Source organism: Pseudonaja textilis, chromosome 7 (assembly GCF_049901715.1).
Source record: "Pseudonaja textilis isolate UNSWEBS1 chromosome 7, rPseTex1.2, whole genome shotgun sequence".
Taxonomy (NCBI): Eukaryota; Metazoa; Chordata; class Lepidosauria; order Squamata; family Elapidae; genus Pseudonaja; species Pseudonaja textilis.
Genome location: NC_141996.1, coordinates 41212493 through 41230077, shown reverse-complemented (window position 1 = coordinate 41230077; position 17585 = coordinate 41212493).

Sequence of the window (17585 nt, the reverse complement as noted above, 5' to 3'; positions counted from 1 at the left end):
TGATAGAAACCCAGAGGAACACCTGCAACTCTCTATCTTATCAAACAGGCTCAAAGTCCTTGAAAAAAAGCCCCAGTTCTTTCTCAGCTTTGTCTAGTCAAAGAAGAAAAAGAAAACAATGTTTCCAAGCCTCTAGTGAGCAGTGTTAGAAATTTTCCTCTACTTTCACTTTCCCCCTCCTTTTTCAAACAAGATATGTTTTAGGTAATAAAAAATTAATTCAAAATGAAAGGAAAACTTTAAAAAAAGAAAGCTAAAATGGAATCTCCAACCTAGAATATTATAAAGGCAAAAAAAAAGAAAAAAGAAGAAAAAAGAAAAAGTAAAAAAAAAAACAGTCCAGTTTCAAAGTGAAAAATTAAGCATTATAAGTCCAGCAATAAAAAGGAAATACTAATTTTGACTTCCTGTTTAAAATCACCACTTAGTCACTTCTGTCTTATATTTTACAAATTCTTTCCTTTCCTTAGGGTATTCTCTCAGATCTTAAAATAAAAGAAAAATTCTCACCAAACCGGCACACTTTCTCTTTCCATTCTCTTACATTTTGGAGCTGTCCCAACTTCAGCAGCTTTAATGGCTGCCTCTTTGCTGCTGGAAAAAGAGCTTCTCCTGGATCTACCAGCTTGACTTTCTTAAAGGGGAAGGGTTGTTTTAAGTTTTTTACACTGTTATTGGGAGGAAATACTCCCCTCTCGGGGTTAGCACTTTTAAGAAATAATTGAATAATGAAACAGAGCTGCTGGAATGAAGTTTTTAATTACAAGGAATCAAGATGAATTACATTCAGCAAGGCTTCTTGGTTAGGTAGAAAGATTGACATTCAAACATGAGTTTAAATACCCTTTCTGAGTTTTGGTTTTTGGTGAAGTTTAATTCTGTGCTTGGTTACATTTAATCCTGGGTTTATTGATGGGATAATTTTCCCTATTTAGCTTTGTTTGGAAGGAAAAAGGTTTATCTCCATTCCTGAAAAGAAACTGGGTTGAGAAATCCTGATAGTTCCTGTGTCTATTTGTTCTAGTATTTGGTTTAAGACGCAACAGCTACTGTTGTGATGTAATTATTTGTAATTGTGTTTGAATTTTTTTCCTGCCTCATGGTTTATTTTTCTATCTGGGGAGGGGATCTTCCTTCACTTTTTTAGTGGTATCCGGCACTGTCCTTTTGGGGTGTACTTCCAAGAGGCAGGATGCAAGCTTGGTGCTGATTTTTTTTACTGCCTTTCTGGGGGACATGTGACCTTTCCTTAAATCTGGATGTTTTCCTTAGGATATGTTGTGAGGTGAGACCAGCTGGTGTCTTTAAGTGGTACAAATGGATCTAAGGATTGCTTCTCCTGGGTGTGCTTTTTCTGGAGACCTTAAATGACCTCTCTGCTAAAGGGTTTCACTTTATGAGCAAGAGTTGGTTGCTGATAGTTATCATTGCATTTTAACTATTTTAATTCCTCAAGGTGCTCTGGCACCCTGCCTGATTTGTAACTCCGGCTTGCAGGCATTTTTAATCTAATGATTGGTAGGGCAGCTTTTTGCAAGCAAAGTTTTTTTGTATTTTTATACGGGTAATCCTTGACTTACAACAGTTCATTTAGTGACCATTCAATGTTACAATGGCACTGAAAAAATGACTTATGACCATTTTTCACACTTATGACCATTGCAGCATCCCCACAGCCACAAGAGGCCAGGCGAGGAGAAGCGCCCCTCGATGTGAGTGATGTTGAGTTGGCCACACCCACCCAGTCACATGAACACCAAGCCACACCCACCAATGAAGCCATGCCCGCAGAACTGGTTGTTAAAATATTTGAATCCCACCCCAGATCATAGTGCTTCCAGGTTTAAAGGATTGAACAGTGACATCATTTTTGCCCAGGGGATGCATAGTTGGGGCTCCTTATTAAGTTGCCCACTGAAGTGGTACCCATTTGTCTACTTGATATGACTTTCTTTCAAACTGCTGTGGCAGCAGGAGCTGGAGCATGTGCGGCAACTGGGTCTTGAGCATGAGCCTGCTAATCATCAGTTGAGATCCTAAACTTGTGAGACACCACATTTCTTATGGTGGAGCTAGGATTGATTTAACGTTGTAGGCATGTGGTCACAGAATTGGAGGATCTATCTATGCTTTCCAGTAATATGTTCACTGCTTCTATGAGATAATGTGCTTCATCTCAATTTTGTGGAGAATCAAAGGAGGGACAATTTTATTTAAGTGAAGTATCTTCCTTGTAATTAACCAATTTTTTACATATAGTATGCACACAAAGAAACTACTGTTGCCAAATGAACTAGTACACTCTATGAGGCTCCACTTTGCTCCATGAAGGCATTGCAGATGCTAAAGTGAATAGCTGCTAAAGTGAAGTATCCTTTACAACTTTATACAATGCTGTTACCATCACAGTCTGGTGGTGAATATACAACACTCTACACATCTGCCTAATTGTAAGAGTTATCTTACAATGTGTAGTAGAAATTTCTATAGCTTAAATATGCACCTTATGAAGAGTTTTTCCTTTTTATCAGCACTGAAGCTCCCTTCAGCAGAAACATCTGCAGGGAGTAAGCAGAAAACTCAGGATGACAACTAAAACCAGGCAATCGAAGCCATAATCTTGTTTTACATGTGTTATATGAGCAAATCATTAAAAGAGGGATGGTGATTATGGGTTAGAGGCTGCCAGTCTGATTTCTTTTTAGCCCAGTGTTAACCCAGTATTTCAAAATGTTAGGGAAATCTGTATCCAATTGTGTATGTAATGTACTGTTTATTTCTTTTTATTCACTGAATTACTTTTTTCCTTACTAAAAAGGTATGTATACTGTATATTTTTCATTACAAAGAAGGTGTGTTAGGGTCTCAGAATCTCCAGTCTTTACAACTTTTGTAACATTTATTTTAAATGTATTTTATATTTGTATAAAACATTATATTGGTAGTGTTATAAATTAATGGCATCGTTTCCCTGTGTGCTTTTTTCCCCCACAGTAACCACCTACAAGTTTTAAGCATTTTCCATTTCACCATCACTTAAAAGCCTCTAACATGTATGTGTAGTTTAAACATTTGCCCCAATACTTTGTTTCAGTTTTATACTTGTCATTATGAGTCCAGTGATTAATTGTAACGATCCTTTTAGAACTCTTTTGGTTCATATCAAGAATTATGTTCACTCATACTTTGCAACTTTCAATTGGCATGACGGCACATTATAAGATAACAATTTTTAATCAATACAATACCACACCACACCATGTCATACCATACCATAATACACAATACAAGACAATATACATACGTACACATACAAGATTAGGAAATGGAATTTACCAATGTAGGAATTTTATTATGCTGTCTTTTTAATGACTTGGTCTTTCAATGTACTTGATATCTCTGTATTTAATAAATATTTCAAAAATTCACCTCAACCAATCATATAGTAATAGAAATATAACACTTTGAAAATTATCTACAACAACTTTCTGCCAAATGTATTGCTTATAGATAATTATAATTATTCAGTCCTTGTTTAATGTCAGGAATGTCAGGCTATCTATTCCATTGTTAATATTTTCCCTCCCTAATAAATACCAAAATACATTCACTTTTAATTTAAACCCATTTTTTTCTTCTCCTTTATTCTGGAACATTTCTGAACAATTATGCCTCATTAAATGTCTGAAAAAAACTATTTCTTGCAATTTTCTCTCTCAAGCAAAGTACACAAATTGGTCCTATTTTTTATATATTTTCATTGTAGATCCCTTATCAGCTAAGTTGTTCTCTCCTGAATGTGCACATTTTCCCACCATACTTCCTAAAATATAATGCCTTATACTTCTTTGATGTAGTCTATGATTGTATTAAGTGTTTGTTTCTGTATTTCAGTTAAAGGTACATTTACAGTTGGTACCCTATCCAGTTTTGCCTTCTGTCCTATTTTTTTTTTTTAATGTAGCACTTTGTGCTTCTTAATATTCATGCTGCTAGCTTTCCTCCTTTGGCACAGAAAATAGATATAGTCCTGCAATATGCCATTCAACAATTTTTTTCAGAATGGAATAATCTCTTTATGTATCTGGTGACAATGAAGTCCAGCTCACATTTTGTTATCCTCTCTAACAGAATCTCACGTTTGTCAAACTTATTTATAATTTGTCATTTTAAAATATTTCCAATCTTCCAACACAAAGACCAAACTTGTATTATTGAAAAAATAATAATTCTATATAGCTTCCTAGTTCAGGGACCAATATTGCATGTTTAATAATGCATATGTTCAAAGAAAGTTCTGTGTATCAGAATAAAATCCAGGACTGATAATTAAATAACTGAAAAATTATTGGTATCTTTTCAAGAGTTTTTAATGTATTCAAATGTGAAACATCTCTATGAGTAAAGATGTGCATATTAGAATAGAATAGAATATTGGCCAAGTGTGATTGGACACACAAGGAATTTGTCTTGGTATAAATACTACATTCGTTAAGAATCGGTACATTTGGTACATTCGTTAAGAATCAAGAATCATAATGTACAACACTTAATGATAGTCATAGGGTACAATCAACAATCAAATCATACTAGGAAACAGTCAAGTGGGAGGGGATGGGTGATAAGGAGTGGTGAGAAGATTAACAGTGATGGTAGTGCACACTTTGTAAATAGTTGAACAGTGTTGAAGGAATTATTTGTTTAGCAGAGTAATGGCTTTCGGGACAAAACTGTTCTTGTGTCTAGACGTTCTGGTGTGCAGTGCTCTATAGCATCGTTTTGAGGGAAGGAGTTGAAACAGTTTGTGTCTGGGATGTGAGGGGTCTGTAAATATTTTCACAGCCCTCTTTTTGACATGAACTGTCAAGTTACATGGAGCTTTAACATTTGTCAATATAACAGAAAATATTTTGAGAAAAAATATCTCACCTAAATTGTTTCTTTCCCTCTGTAAAACCCTTTACTGGATCTTAGCTTAGTAGGAAAAGCATATGGATAACAAACAAAAGATCTAAAGTTCAGCTCCAGTGTTATTAAAAGAGACCTGTTATGGAAATATGGAAATGACCTTTTCCTAAGGACCAAAAAAAATGAGGTAGATAAATAAGTGATATAAATGTGTATAAACAAATTTCTTACATTATTTTTAGATTGTTTATTGTCTCTACTAAAGCCTTCAAACCAGAGTGTGAAAAATTGGCTAATAGTCTGCCAGATCAAACAATCCTTACAAAGAAATAACCTTTATTGAATATGCCTGATTTATGTCATTGTACCACAGATTATAATCTTTCCCAAACTAGAACTGTCATTGCTTTTCATAGCTCTTCAGATAACTCAGCTGTCATATGAAGGAAAAAGCATTTGAATTTGATCCTGCCTTTTGTTAACTGTGTCTGTTAGTATTCATTCTACACTGATGTTGAAGTAATATCTTACAAGATCTTTAAAGAGGATATAATATACCTTATATACAGTATTTATCAAAACAATGTTATCTGTGGATACAATAAACTAGCCATGATGTTAATAAACTGTGAAAGCCTTGGCATATCTATTTTTCATAACAATTTTAATACTCAATACATTAGTTTCTGCCCTTCATATATTTAATATCTACTGCAATTTTAAATGGAACACCATGCCCTAAATCTTATTGAAGCATATCACTAAATAAAAAAAGAGGAGGAGGAGGAGGACTTTTTGATGGCAGGGGTAATGTTGAGGCTGTACTGCCATACTTCCTATTACCTATCACAGTATTCCAGCTGCTTTTCTGCTGTTCTAGTTGTCCCAGAAATATCAAGGTCCAGGTACCTTAACCAATTTGACCCATTTTGAACAAGAAAAAAAAAAAAAAGATTACATAAATACTGCAAGAAATCCTTACTCCACCCGCTTGAATATGTGACTTTCTTAGTTTTCTATTTTTGCATCCCTACCACATCGTTCTTCTTCACAAGTAATTAGATCAGGGTTCACTTTACTATCAGATACAATGAAATATTTACTTCAAACAGCAGATCAAAACAGGAAAAATCAGTTGAGAAGCTAATAATGTACCCAATCAGTTTTATTTATGTAAACTCTTTCTTTGTGTGAAGGATATGGTGCCCTACTACAACTGTTGAAATAAAATTCTATGAATGGATGTAATTGGAGTCTTATTATATTTTCCGTCTGATTGCAAATCTTTTATAATGACCCAGAATTAAATAGCATAAAAAGACCCAAAAATATGTCTACAATTGAAATATGATTTTTTTACACTTAAATATTATACAATTAATTTTAAGGAAGGTTATATACATCAGCTAATTTAATATTACTTTATTTCTACAGCAGATGAAACAGTGTTTAATTGAAGAGGCAATAAGAGTTTTACTAAAAGCAGTAGAAATTCACATACCAAAAGCAGTGGTAAAAGTCAGACCAAGATTGAAGTAATTTTTGTTGTAAATGTTCAAATTCTGTTTAGATTTTAGGTAGGTAAAGGTTTCCCTGTTCAGATATGTCTAGAGGGCAATGTTCATCTCTGTTTCTTAGTCATAGGAACCGATATTGTCCAAAGACATTTCCATGGTCATGTGGCCAGCATGTTTATATGCAGAGGCACATGGAATTCTGTTACCTTTTCACCAAAATGGTACCTATTTAACTACTTGTATTTGCATGTTTTTTAATTATTAGGTAGACAGGAGCTGAGCAGGTATATAGAGCTCACCCTGTCATGCAGGTGCTTGGGTCTCAAACAAGCTGACAAGCTAAGCATCTTTAACCATTGAATTATCGTATCCTCTAGATCAAGTTTCAGCAACCTGCAGCTCCAGAGCTGCATGCGGCTTTTTGGGCCCTCTGCTGTGGCTCCCTGTCCCATCACTGGCTAGCCTCACCCCTCACCTTCCTCTCCCAGTCACTCCTCGCCTGAGAAGATAAGGGTGATGGCAGGAGATGAAGAAGCAGCCAGGGCTGATTTTCCAATGCCTCACTCTTGGCGAAACTTCTTCTGGCCCTTGTTGATGCTGGGTGTGCCTTGGTCGTATGGGGAGACACTGGCCCCACCCAGCCACAACCAACGTGGCCTCGCTAACATGAGGGCTGGTGGGGTGGGAATGGGATCCAGGAAGAGAGGACGACAAAATGGGGGATGGGCCCAGAGAGCCCAGCCGCAGCATTAAGATGCTCAGGGAAGTAGGAAAAGGGGGCTGGCCCTGTCAAACCTTGCATGCCCATGCAGGGATCAGGTTTGGAGAAAACCAGAGCGCTCTCACCAAAGATGCTTGCCCATCAGCCGGTCTACCCTTCTCTGTGTATCTCTCTTATTCTGTTTGTGTGAATCTCTCTCTATGTCTCTCTCTACATGTATATGTGTGTATGTATCTCTGTATCTCTTTCTTTCTCTGTGTGTGTGTCTTCTCTCTCTTTCAGAAAGCCAAGGCTGGGCCAACCCAGCAAGTTCTCCTTGGGGCTCTTCACTACTTCTTTTCTTTTTACTTGGAAACTTTTTGGAAATCTAGACAGGCTGAGGAATGAGTGTGACCCATGCTGGAGGCTCCCCTTTGGGCTCCCCTCTTCCTCCTTCTCTTGTGACCCCATGGCCAGCTGTGCTGGAGCAGGGAGTCTGCACATGAAGGGGAGAGTCTCCTCAAGCACAGGGCTTCCTGCCCTGTGGGTGCCTTTGCTGTGCTTTGACTGAGCCCAGCCACTCACTTGAGGAGGGTCTCTCCACTCATGCACACCCTTCCAGCCCTGCCACAGCCAGCCAGGGGGTCTCAAGAGGAGAAGGAGAGGGAGGAGGAGGAGAAGGGTCACCCAAAAGGAAACTTCCAGTTTAATTCATGCTTGTTCCCAAAGAAAGAAAAGGAATAATGAAGAGCCCCAAGGAGAGCTTGCTGGGTTGACCCAGCCTTGGATTTCGGGGGGAGGGGGGAGGGAGGGAGACAGAGAGAAGAGACAAACACAAAGATATAAAGATATATACGCAGAGAGAGAGAGACAGACACACACACACAGAGAGAGAGACATACATACACACAGAGAGAGAGAGAGAGATAAAGAAAGAGAAGGGGAGATAAAGAGTGAGAGAGGAGGAGAGAGAAAGAGAAAAATGGAGACACACACAGAGAGAGACAGAAGCAGAGAGAAAGGGGGAGAGAGAGGGGAAGATAGAGAGGGAGAGGGGGAGACAGAGATACAGAGAGAGATGGAGAGAGAGAAAGACAGAGAGAGGGAGAGGGGGGAAGAGAGAGACATAGAGGGGGAGAGAGAGAAGATAGAGTGGAAAGAGAGAGATACATAGAGAGGTGGGAGAGAGGGAAGATAGAGGGGGAGAGGGGGAGAGGGAGAGATAGAGATAGAAAGAGATACAGAGAGAGGGGATGAGGGAGGGAGGGAGGGAGAGAAGGATGTTGTGGTTCTTGGTATTTTTTAACAAGTAGTTCTCTGTCCTAATGATTGGCTGGGTAGGTGTGGCTAGGTGAGAGTGAGTGACATTGAATTGGCCATGCCCACCCAGGTTTTGTGGCACCCAATGGTTTTTTTTCTCTGGAAAACGGGTCCAAATGGCTTTAGATTTGAGGTAGGTATGAATAAAACATATAACCAGCTTTCCTTCTTTTCTTTAAATTAAAAAAAAAAATTTCACCTTGCCATTACAATTTGTTCATTCTATTTGCACAGATAAGGTTGCCATATTATCTAGTTTCCCAGATTTTATTCAGTTCCTATACAATTGGGCACTAAATCCATAACTGGCCTAGGTTCAGTTTTTAATTTTAAAAAGAGTTTCCAGCTATTCTAGAATCAACAACAGAAGCTAAAGTGACCAGGCATTATTATTTCTCATCATTTAATGAAAAATTAGCTTACTTTACCACTGTCACTACTCTTTGTGTAGCCTATATGTAACACTGCAACTAGCTTGGTGTTTGAAGAAAGTAGTAAGATGACAAGCAGGGAGCTATAGGCATTTGAGCCACAGCATTGTTATCAAAAGGTGAAGTCTGACTATATCCTTTCCAATGTCCTTTTTTTTCTAAATCAGAAATTACATCACCCATGGAAATCTGTGGAGTAACAATATAACTACACAAAAGTTAATATTAAGTACAGAAGTTCATATTACACACTTCAAAAGCTCAAATTCATATTATTCTTTGAAGAAGATGGACAATTAAGAAATAAATAAATAAATTTTTTATATCTATTTCATCAGAAAATTGATGCTGTTATTAAGAAAAAAAATCCTTACCATTTTCAGTTTATCACTTTAATCCATCTATAGCTCCCTTTAGAGAAGGGTGCCATGACTCTCAAAAACATTTAATATAGTGGATTTAAAATAGAAACTGAAAATTAGTGAGATAGTTTTGAATTTCTAGTCCACATTTCCTTTATGAAAAAGAATGCAACAATGGACAGTCTCACTAAATGCATTCCCGTGTACAGGGGCAACATGAAGTCATGTTATTCTCCAATTGCTTCTAGTTATTATTATAAATATAATAAAATGTGCTATACATTATAGGTATAGTAAAATGTCTTTGTGTTTGTGTGTGTGTGTGTGTGAGAGAGAGAGAGACAGAGAGAGACAGAGAGAGACAGAGAGGAGGGAGAGGGAGAGGGAGAGAAGGAGAGGGAAAGATGGAGAGATGTGCACAGGCAGCCTAAATTTGAGGAATTAGCAAATTGCATATTAATTGACAAGAATCATTTAATATGTAGGAGTATAGGCTGCTTTGAGATTGTTCTACTATCTACCAGTTCATTCCTGTGATCTAATAATTCAGTTGCTATTTCATATGCTTGCACAGCAACAAATTCATCTAACAGAAGGGAAAGGACTTTGTGAATCTCCATGAAAATAATTTAAACAAAAGTCTTCAAGTATTTTCAAAATAGGACTGAAACTGTCACTGGAAGACATGCCAGCAGGTTTTCAACCACAGTGCTATACTTATTTTTCTATAATTCCAAAAGCAATGGTATATGTTTATGTGGTATTAGGATATTATTGTGGTATTAAATTACATCAATTTCATTCTTGGAAGTTTGGAAGATGATTCCTAAGCTCTTTGGGAAGTTTTTACCTTTTAGTTATTTATTTACATACATATGTAAGTAAATCTATATGCTATCAAATTCTTGGGTTTATTTGATATTTTGCAACTTTCAGTTGGGCACAACAGCACATTATAAGATAAAAAAGCAATTAATCAATGTACCTCAAATTAGCTAACTTAAAGAATGAATCCTAAAATCCAGAAGCCATGAGTCCTGTGGAATTGTAATTTGGCAAAATTGTGGACATCTTAGCACCATCCCTCTTCTGACTACACTTTCCAAAAAGCCATAAGTTCTGTGATACAAGGGAACATGAGAGGGATGTATCTCCATCAATTTTATTGCCTCCCTCTGGCCTTTGCACCAAATCAGCTTGTGGCAAGGTCTGAGAGGTGAACCAATAGATAAACTAGCAAAGGAATAAGAGTTATGAAGACCCAAACTATTAACAATTGATTGACCTATATTTTTTCATTTGGATATGACTGATACATGAATGTGCCCCTTAGTAATACTGACAAACATAATGAACAGAGTCTACAGAGACAAAGTCTAAATGTAATATAAATCTGATATAGCAACATTCCATCTATATTTGATTCAGCTTGAAACAGCATAATCCTTCAGAACAAATTGCCATGCATGGATAGAGACACAAAAATGTCTCCCTCCCACTCCCTCACTATTTCTCTGATTATTTGTCTGCCTCTCTGTATGTGTAAAAACAGCCTGGTTTCAGAGATTGTAAAACTGAGAACTAGAAAATAAAACTTCTTGCCTAACTTCTTTTTTTTAATGAAAAAAGGAACTCTTTCAATTCACAACAAAAATGTAATCATCAAATTATTTATATGTCCTTGAAAAGAGATATCTCCAATTCATTTTCTTTTGTTTGTTTGTAAATCTGCACTCTTTACTGTATTATTAATAAGCTATAGAAGGATATTGAAGGACATTTTATAAAGACATGATGTTTACTTTGGTACAAAAGCTGAAAGTTTGAAATATGCAATGGGATCATAATAATGAATACAATGTCATGAGAATGGAGATGCATTCTGAAAGTGAAATGTAATAATGAAACCAAATGTAATAACTAACTTAACATAGATCATAAAAAGCTACCTGATAGGACTATTGATCCATGTAACTTAGTCTTGCATGCACTATGAAGAGAAAATTGGGATCCAACTGTAGGCCTGGTTGTCTTTGTTTCTTTTCCAGTTTAAATGTTCTAGTTGTAAAAGACAAAGAACGATAAGATAGAAGATAGGAGGATAGGAGATAAGAGGAGATAGGAAGATAGGAGGATAAGGAGAAGATAATAAAATATCAAGATCTGAAACCTGAAGTTGAAGTATTATGGCATAAACTGGCATGGTGGTTCCAGCAGTTATCAGCACATTGGGTGACATATCAGAAAATCTTAGACAGTGCTTAGAAAATCTGCATACTGACAACAGTTCTCTTTTTCAGTTGCAAAAGGCCATATTGCATATATCTACACATATACTACACCGACACATTTCAACGTTCTAGATTTGGGAAAGAACTTTAGACTTATAAAGGTCAACAACAGCTGAAGAACATAATAATAATTATAACAATAACAGTGGAATAGTGGCTTGGATTCAAGCCATAGATACATAATAAGAAGACCTGGCAATGGATAAGATCAGGAATGTTCAGGAAAGAGACAGAGGGATTAATTCTGACTGCGTAAGACCATACCTTAAGAAGAAATAAATACAAAGCCAGAATTGAAAAAAATAACAACAAAAGATCTCAAGTACCACCTCTAGAAATAAGCTGAAGAAACAGTGGGTCACCTGGTTAACAGCTGATGAAGATCAAATAGGTTGACTACAAACAATGGCATGACAAAGTAGCAACAATGGTACATTGGAAGATTTGCAAGAAATATCATTTGCCTGCAAGTAAGAAATGGTAGGATCATAAAATAGAGAAAGTAATAGAAAATGAAGAGGCTAAAGTGCTCTGGGATTTTAGCATTCAAACAGACAATCATTTGTCACATTGTGGGAACTATGATTCTTTGTTCTTTGTGTACGTGCTAGGACAACGGAGCCTTCTGGTGGTTGGCTGGAACATGGAGCAAGGAGCAAAGACAAATTGTTGCCATTTCTTAACCAGAACTGTAGCAAACTTAAACTCTGCAGCCTTGGATGCTTTATGCGAATGATCAGTGCATGTTGTGTGATGTAATGCATTTGTGATAGGACGTTAACAAAATTGCTACGTTAACAAAGATTGCTTCTAATAAAAGAGGGTTTCAGAGTTCTCTCTGGGCTCTCATCCCAAGACAACTTTGCGTAGTGTCTTCTTTTCATGAGAGACCACCACAACTGGTTACCCCGACGTGATCCACTCAAAAGAGATACGTCTTTGGCACACCCATTCTCATCGTCTGGAATAGACTTGGTGCACCCCATCCGCTTGAATCGCTGGTGACAACGGATCCCTCGTGAGTATGGGTGGTAGATTCTCTAAGGAGCAGGCAGCTCACATTCAGGAAATCAGAGAATTGACCAAACGAAATTTTTTTACCTTTAAAAAGGGGGGCTCCCTTCATGCCCCCTTTACAAAAACCTCTATTGAGGAACTCCTAGAATACATTTGGCAACACTGCCCTTCTTATCCGGCTAAAGGCAGTATCAAAACTACAGTATGGAAGGAGATTGGAAAATACCTTCACACAAGTCCTAGGTCCCCTTCGTCTATATTAATTGCTTGGAGGGTGGTTTTTGAGGCTCTCTCCTCTCTAGAGCAACCCCTACTTGGCCCCCTTTCTGGACCCCCTCCCTATGTGAATCCTGCTGTACAACTCTTGCCCCCGCTGTGGCGCCTGTGTCTCTTAAACCGACTGCCCCCCCGGAGGCAAATGAGGTTGGTAAACCTCCCCCGCTTCTCCTGAACCCCCCCTCACCCAATCCCTCTTCTTCTTCTCTTGCTCTCCCTTCTGTGCCTACCTACTGCAATTCTTGCTCAAAGTCTCTCTAAACTTCTCATCCTAGAATGGATACATCTGCCTCATACCCCTCGTAAATCCATTAACCCCAAACCTTTGCTCTTCTCTATACTTATTCACAAAGGGCATCAATGTTGTAAAGCCCTAATGGCTATTGAATCCTCTGTACTATATGTCCCCATGTCATTGTCCGATTGGGAGGTAATGCTATTGAATTCAGAGTAATTACAAATTGTAATGGGAGAATGGCCGGTGACTATTTCCTGCCATCTCCCTGCAGATGACCGGCTTAATTTACTTAAGCTGGTTCCTTTTAATTGGCAATTAATAGAATCCACAGCCCCCATTCCCTCTGCGATCACTATATATGCAGATGGAGGGAAGCAATATGGTGCCTGTGCCTAGTTTTCAGAAGGGCAATGGCGCACCAAACTTACTCAGCCGCATCCGCTGCTACTATTCTATCCGCTTTCTCTCTTTCTCCCCTAACCCCTTGGGACAGTCATAACTATTTTCATCAAAATAAAAGGGCTCTTATGAAGGAATTCCAAATCACCGCCCAAGAGGCTGCTGCAATTATTCAACAATGCCCTACTTGTAGCAAGCAAGCCCCTGCCCTGCCAATGGGAGTAAATCCCAGAGGCTTAAAAGCCTGCCAAATTTGGCAAATGGATGTAACCCAGTATGCGCCTTTTGCACCATGGAAATATATCCATGTTTCAGTGGACACATACTCAGGGTTCATCATGGCCTCCCCGCAAAGAGGAGAGACCACAAAACATGTCATTAACCACTGCATCTGGTCATTTGCATGCCTGGGAAAGCCCTCGGAATTAAAAACTGATAATGGCCCCGCCTATACTAGTACCAACTTTGCTTTTGTAAACAATGGGGCATTTTGCACAAATTTGGCATTCCATACAATTCTTAAGGGCAGGCCATAGTAGAAAGAGCCAATCTGACCCTAAAGAATGCTCTTGACAAAGTTCAAAACTTGATGGGGAAACTCACCCCAGGGCTACCCACGCTGCAAAACAAGCTTAACTTGTGCTTATTTACACTGAATTTCCTGAATGAGTCTGGCACACCTGCTTCTTCTGCCACCTCTCGACACTTTTGCTCTCCATCCAAGGATGCTCCTAGAGCTCCAGTCTACTTTCGACAGTTGCCAGATCCCACATGGCATGGGCCAGCTGAACTTATAACCTGGGGACGAGGGTACGTGGCTGTTTCCTACAACAACGCCACCACCTTGGTCCCCGGACGATAAGTGAGGCCTTTTCTACCCAAACCAGCCTTGCCTACATCAGCATCATTCATCATTTGCCTCCTGGGTTTCCACATCGTTCCTGCCAATACGACAGCCACCCCATCCTCCTGCGACGCCTGCATCAAAACTACTTGCAGCGGAACGAAAACCCAATCCACCCTGATCTATCATACCTTGAAGCCTGAGTGCAACTCCACAATGGTCTCCCCTTGTCTGCATAACAACACTCAATATGCACGATGTTACACTGCCGAAGGCATTCAGTGCTATGAGCCCAAGGCAGTGGGACCCATTACAGCATCCCTATATGTCTATGCATACAAAGGTGGCTCCAGTTCTGATCTTGCAGGAATGTTCTCTACCAGTCAAACAAAAAATGGGTACATAACCCATAGTGTCACTCGGGGTACCAACACCTCAATATGCTTTGATGCTTGCCTTGCCGTCAGCAAAGGTCAAGATCCTAACAACGCTGCAGGAGTTACCTGCAGCTCACACAGCTGGCAGAGATCTTATCTACAAGAAAAGAAATATCTCTTTCAAAAGGTGTCTGGGACTAATGGGGGGGGCACCACTGTTTACAACTACTGGTACACCCCACCTATTGACTCTGCTCAAGTAAGAGGCCCTCAAAATATTAATATCACTGTTAAATCAAGCTCTGCTTCATGAACCACTGACAAATGTAATCCCATTTGCTTGTACACTCACTTACCTGAATCTAAGGGGGTACAATATCGTTTTTTAGGTCTTGATTTTAGAGACATGTTTGGATCCTGGTTCCCAAAATTGCCTGGTTTGCAAGCTATTGTAGCGCCCATTGGTATGATTGCTGCGGGATGTGTTGTATTGCCTTGTGTATTACCCATCTTTGTACACACTATTTCTAACAGTTTATCCCTCTTGGCTGAGAAAAAAGCCACTGCGCAGGTAATGGCTCTCTGGAATCAACAAATAACTAACACATATGAACCACTGCCATCCGAAGATGAGATAGGAGAGCCTGTGATGACCCAGACGAGGACAAGATGTTTGTGATGGTTGAAGAAGTCATGAACGCCGTGGATAACATCAGCATGCACAGCACTCTTGCCTACGCGCCTGACAAAGACTGTTGTTGGGACTAAAACACTCCCTGTCTCTTAAAAAGGAAAAACAGGGGAGATGTGGGAACTATGATTCTTTGTTCTTTGTGTACGTGCTAGGACAACGGAGCCTTCTGGTGGTTGGCTGGAACATGGAGCAAGCAGCAAAGACAAATTGTTGCCATTTCTTAACCAGAACTGTAGCAAACTTAAACTCTGCAGCCTTGGATGCTTTATGCGAATGATCAGTGCATGTTGTGTGATGTAATACGTTTGTGATAGGACGTTAACAAAATTGCTACGTTAACAAAGATTGCTTCTAATAAAAGAGGGTTTCGGAGTTCTCTCTGGGCTCTCATCCCAAGACAACTTTGCGTAGTGTCTTCTTTTCATGAGAGACCACCACATCATATAACATGCCAGACTTAATAATCATCAATAAGAAAGATATAGAAGTCTGAATAGTGGACATGGCAGTACCTGGAGACATCAGACTAAAAAGAAACCTAGATAAGATAACAAAATACAAAGGCCTGCAAATAGAAATAGAAGCAATATGGCAAAAGAAAACAAAGGTAGTATTAATAGTAATAGGTCATTGGGGTACAATCCCAATCATAGTTGACAATTACACCATCAGTCAACTGGAAAGGCAGCTTTATGTAGAACAGCTTACAAACTGTGATGACACCTCCAATGCCATTAAATGTCAACATCTGCCTATTGCAGGTCCTTGGGAAGTATTCTATAGGTGGATAAAATGCCAAATTCAGTCAAACATCTGGCTGACTATGCAATAAACCATCATCATCATCATCATAACCTACAATCTGTCAAATACTTTTGGAAGAAGTAATATTTCAAAATGACATGAGGTAATGATAGACAATATACGGTAAGTATATTGGAAAATGTTCTTCTAAAATTCAGGTGTATCATTGATAATCTACTGAATATGAAAGGAGATAAACCTGGGATTTCTGCTTGCAAAGCATTTGTTATTGTTTATTACAGTTATATCCTAGCTCTTCTCCAGGAGAAAAACTACATATTGCAAAAAAATTAATTTTCTTTTAGGTTACAAGGGAACAAGCTGTAAATGGATAAAGTTACAGATGTATTCTATCAGCTTGCTATTTTGTTCCAGTGATAAAAACGTGAATAGCCATAAAAGACACCCGACAATTCTAACTTAAAATAGGTGTAGGAAGCTACTTACCCTCTAGCTCTTGTCTACTCTAACTCTCTAGTTCTTGTGTACTCTAATCTACTCTCAGCACCTCACAATTATTGCTCATGTCAACTGTGACATTAGGAACTGCAGATCATTTGAAATGATTATTTTTTAGTATAAAAGTTGTTGCAAATATTATGTTGTGTAATAATCACTAGAAATTAATTGAAAACAAAACTGTTCATGGATTACATATTTTAAAATTGCTGGAAAGTTTAAAATGAAAATGATGCTAATAATTTAGATTAAATTTTGGTTTCTTAAATATTTAACTATTACACCAAAAGCTAAAATATTGCTAGTGTATTTTCTTTATATGTTACATATTAATTACATAAAATCTTCACTATCTGTGATATGTTTATTTTAAAAATATAGTTATATGTATTTCATATATAGCATCAATCTACATCAAACCAACAGCACATATAACCAACTATACTGACATGAAAATGACAACAGATTTACAAAAAAAGTACTCTGGTAACTATCTTGTGATGCCATAATATTAGTACATGTATGTAAATTTTGTCACTTGAGTGATGACATCAACATATATTTGTTATCAATTGACAACTTCCCATCCTTCTCAATGTCTCTAATTAGAATTACGCAATGAAACATTATAATGTGAAATAAGATAAAAGTACATTTACCACAAAGAGCCATTTTGATACAATGGTTAAAGCATCTGGTTAGAAACTATGTATTCTAATCTAGAAACTATGTATTCTAAACTTACCTTAGGTACAAAGGCGAAGCTGGGTGACCTTGGATCGATCAATTTCTTTCAGCTCTAAGAAAAAGGGAATGGCAAACTACTTCTGAAATTTTGCCAAGAAATCACACAAAATCACAAGAAAATCACATTTACAAGCACTGAGAATTAGATATATTGAATAGAAGAAAGAAGCTACCACTACTCAAGTCCTAAAAGCTACATAG